This window comes from Stenella coeruleoalba (assembly GCF_951394435.1).
Source record: "Stenella coeruleoalba genome assembly, chromosome: 17".
NCBI lineage: Eukaryota > Metazoa > Chordata > Mammalia > Artiodactyla > Delphinidae > Stenella > Stenella coeruleoalba.
The window spans coordinates 47,249,011-47,253,651 of NC_137163.1; the positions used below are offsets into that span (position 1 = coordinate 47,249,011).

At 35.3% G+C, this 4,641-nt stretch overlaps 1 long non-coding RNA gene across 1 annotated transcript; it reads left to right on the plus strand.

Moving 5' to 3' along the window:
- Positions 1-413: 413 nt before the first annotated feature.
- Positions 414-2,967, plus strand: LOC307175966. Its single transcript, XR_013824573.1, has 3 exons — positions 414-433; positions 1,098-1,193; positions 2,367-2,967. It is a non-coding gene; the product is annotated as an uncharacterized lncRNA (long non-coding RNA).
- Positions 2,968-4,641: the final 1,674 nt, after the last annotated feature.

Genomic DNA, 4,641 nt, shown 5'->3' on the forward strand with positions numbered 1-4,641 from the left:
CAAAGAAGAGAAAGGGAAATCTCGCCCAGCAGCCTCAGAAGCAGCATATTAAAGCTCCACAATCAACTTGATGTACTCTGCATCTGTGGAATACATGAATAGACAACGAATCATCCCAAATTGAGGAGGTGGACTTTGAGAGCAAGATTTATCATTTTTTCCCCTTTACCTCTTTTTCTGAGCGTGTATCTATATGCTTCTCTGTGAGATTTTGCCTGTATAACTTTGCTTCCACCATATGTCCTAGGGTTCTATCCGTCTGTTTTTTTAAAAAAATTTTTTCTTAATAATTATTTTTATTTTAATAACTTTATTTTATATTACTTTATCTTCTTTCTTTCTTTCTTTCTTTCTTTCTTTCTTTCTTTCTTTCCTTCCTTCCTTCCTTCTTTCCTTCCCTCATTTAGACAAAGAATCATCCCAAATTGAGGAGGTGGACTTTGAGAGCAAGATTTATGATTTTTCCCCCTCTTCCTCTTTTTGTGAGTTTGTAAGTGTATGCTTCTGTATGAGATTTTGTCTGTATAGCTTTGCTTCCACCATTTATCCAAAGGTTCTATCCGTTCGTTTTTTTTCTTAATTTTTTTTCTTAATAAGTATTTTTTAATTTAATAAATTTATTTTACTTTATCTTCTTTCTTTCTTTCCTTTTTCCTTACTTCCCTCCTCCCTTCCTTCCTTCCTTCCTTCCTCCCACCGTCCCTCCCTCCCTCCATTCTTTCTTTCTTTCTTTCCTTCTTTTTTTCTTTCTTTCTTCCTTCCTTAAATTAAATTCAATATAGATATTTAAATTTAAGGTAAAATTAAATTATAATTTGAAATTATATGTGGAGTTTTATTTCCTAAAGAATATTTTGGAAATTTCAACTCCTATTTTAACTTATATTTTCAGAGAAGGTATTTGGTCCAAATGAAGAATATCTTCAATTATAGTTCTTCTATTGCAAGCAAAAAAGGAGTTACACTTCTTTTCATGAAATACGGTTGTTTGACAACAGAAGGATAAATATTTTATATTTTTAGAAACAACAGTCAGGCTACTGATATTCTTAATGAGTTTTAATAAATCTGAATGCTTCTTATCATCTACTCTTTAGCTGGTACCTGAGGAGTTGTATACCTCCAGGAAGATATGTGCTCCAGACCCGTAAATATGCAGTTCACAGAGCCCACCACCAGAGGACAATAATGAAGTAAAATCTTGAAACCATGTAGTGAAAATAGTGGGAGTTTAAATAAAAGCAACATTTCACAGTATGCTTTTCTGACCAATGTTATATCTAATAACCTAATGGATTATATGTACACGGATTCTGAAAAGTCAGCAGCACACTTCACTGGTCAATTTCTATGATAAGGGGAACGGAATTTGAGTGTAGAAAAACAGTATACTTACATCTTAAAATTCCACCCCTACAAAATCTACTCACTATTGAAAACTGGTAAGAATAATAGCTTTCTGTGTCTCAGTGACCAGTTAACATTTTCAAGAGTAGAATTTATCTTCCTATGATGCTCAAATACACAGGAAAAATGCATATCTAGGACAATGGATAAACTCTATTTGACATGAGAAAATAGTTATTCAAATGGAAAAAGTATAAGATCTACAAGGCACAGTTTTATATGCATTAGTGTGGATATGTACATAAAGAAGCTCTAAGAAACATAAAAATCACTTCCAGGAAGCAATTTTAGGTAGAAGAGAATTAACATGGATGAGGAAGAAAAGAGAGTTGGTTTTAAAATAGTTTCATTGACTTGTTTTTTGTTTGTTTATTTATTTGTTTTATTTATTTGGTCTTTGGAATATAAGAAAACAGTGGCTTTCAGATCAGTATCCCAGTGGAACAAAGGGACCGAGGTCTATCCTGGAGCCCAGCCATTGTTTGACTATCTTGTAATAATACTGGTGAAATACAACCAAACCATTTGAAATATAAGCATCCTCTCTGACAATAAACTTAAGACACCAACATTATATATTAAAGAAAGTAAAGAGAGAATACTGTTTTCTTTAGAGAGAAAATACAGATCCTGGACCAAATCAATAATGTCAGCAAACCTCATGGGTATAAAATATTCTGCTGCCTATCATTTAGAACATGCCTCTAGAGGAGGGAAACTGGGCGATAATTTCCCCAGATTTTATATTTAATTCAAATATTTTAGATAAGAGGCATCTCTAGTAAAACATTGTATTATTGATTCTTTCCAATAGGATAGCTCAGAGGAGTTCCTCTTTCCTTCTCAAATACATATGGGGAAATGGAGGTGGGTGTGGGTTATAGGAAGTATCTAAATAGAGCATAATAATCAACAGTTTGTTTTTTAAAAATAGAAGTTTCTATTCAAATTGTTTCCAGAGACAGAAACACACAGAGACAATTCCATGTGACAACAGTGAAAGAGACCAGAGTGATGCAGCTGCAAATCAAACAACTGCCAACACCAGTGATTGATGGCCACCACCAGAATCTGGTTAAGACAAAGAAGGATCCTCCCCTTGAGGCGTCAGAAAGAACATGGCCCTCTCAACACTTTGAGTTTGAACTTCTGGCCTCTAGAGCTGTGATAAAATAAATTTCTGTTGTTTTAAGCTAACAAGTTTGTGGTATCTTGTTATGGTAGCCCTAGAGATGACAGTATTTGATTCCTGAGCTGGCAACTGTATTTTGACTATGTAATGACTATTCCAAGATAATCAACAGACACAAAGATAAAGGCAAAACTGAGACTAAGCCCAGTTCTTTTTATTCCCAGAATAATAAATGATTTTTTAATTAATTTAGATCTCTTTGTCTAACCCCTCTGCTTTTCAGAAGAGTATGTGGGACCAATCAAGTATTCATATGTTATACTTTCATTTTAATTCATCTCAAATTATTTCTAATTCCCCTTAAGAGTTCTTACTTGACCCATGAATTATTTAGGAATATATTCTTTAATTTCCATTTGTGATTTTCAACAAATTTCTTTCTGTTAACGATTTCTTATTGCATTCTGTTGTCATCTGAGAGCACTTTCTGTATTGTTTATGTCCTTTAAAATGTACTGAAATTTGTTTTATGGCCTAGCATATAGTATATCCATGTGCATTTGAAAAGAATGTATATTCTGATGCTGTTGGGTGGAATGTTTTATAGATGGCTGTTAGGTCTACTTGATTGATAATGCTGTTCAAGGTTTTTATTTTCTTGTTGATTTTCTGTTGTTCTGCTACTGAAAGAAGGGTATTAAAGTATCCAACTATTATTGTAGAACTGTCTGTTTCTCTTTTCTGTTGTGCCGATTTTCCTTCATTGTATTTTGAAGTCCTGTTGTTAGGTGCATATAAGTTTATAATTATTATGCATTCTAGATGGAATAATCATTTTAAAATGTCTTTGTCGCTAGTAAAAATTTTCGTCTTAAAATGTAATTTTTTTCTGATATTTTCTTAGCCACTCCAGTTTTGTTGTTGTTGTTTTGTTTTTACTGTTATGGTATATCTATTCCAACCCTTTTACACTTCACCTATATATTTTCTTGTTTTTTTTTTTTTTGTAACATCTTTATTGGGGTATAATTGCTTTACAAAGGTGTGTTAGTTTCCGCTTTATAACAAAGTGAATCAGTTACACACATACATATGTTCCCATATCTCTTCCCGCTTGCGTCTGCCTCCCTCCCACCCTCCCTATCCCACCCCTCCAGGCGGTCACAAAGCCCCGAGCTGATATCCCTGTGCTATGCGGCTGCTTCCCACTAGCTATCTACCTTACGTTTGTTAGTGTATATATGTCTATGCCTCTCTCCCGCTTTGCCACAAATCACCCTTCCCCCTCCCCATAACCTCAAGTCCGTTCTCTAGGAGGTCTGCGTCTTTATTCCTGCTTTACCCCTAAGTTCTTCATGACATTTTTTTCCTTAAATTCCATATATATGTGTTAGCATACGGTATTTGTCTTTTTCTTTCTGACTTACTTCACTCTGTATGACAGACTCTAGGTCTATCCACCTCATTACAAATAGCTCAATTTCGTTTCCTTTTATGGCTGAGTAATATTCCATTGTATATATGTGCCACATCTTCTTTATCCATTCATCCGGATAATGGGCACTTAGGTTGTTTCCATCTCCGGGCTATTGTAAATAGAGCTGCAATGAACATTTTGGTACATGACTCTTTTTGAATTTTGGTTTTCTCAGGGTATATGCCCAGTAGTGGGATTGCTGGGTCATATGGTAGTTCTATTTGTAGTTTTTTAAGGAACCTCCATACTGCTCTCCATAGTGGCTGAACCAATTCACATTCCCACCAGCAGTGCAAGAGTGTTCCCTTTTCTCCACACCCTCTCCAGCATTTATTTTATTTTTTTTAACATCTTTATTGGGGTATAATTGCTTTACAATGGTGTGTTAGTTTCTGTTTTATAACAAAGTGAATCAGTCATACATAAACATATGTTCCCATATGTCTTCCCTGTTGCGTCTCCCTCCCTCCCACCCTCCCTATCCCACCCCTCCAGGCTGTCACAAAGCACCGAGCCAATATCCCTGTGCCATGCGGCTGCTTCCCACTAGCTATCTACCTTACTACGTTTGTTAGTGTGTATATGCCCATGACTCTCTCTCGCCCTGTCACAGCTCACCCTTCCC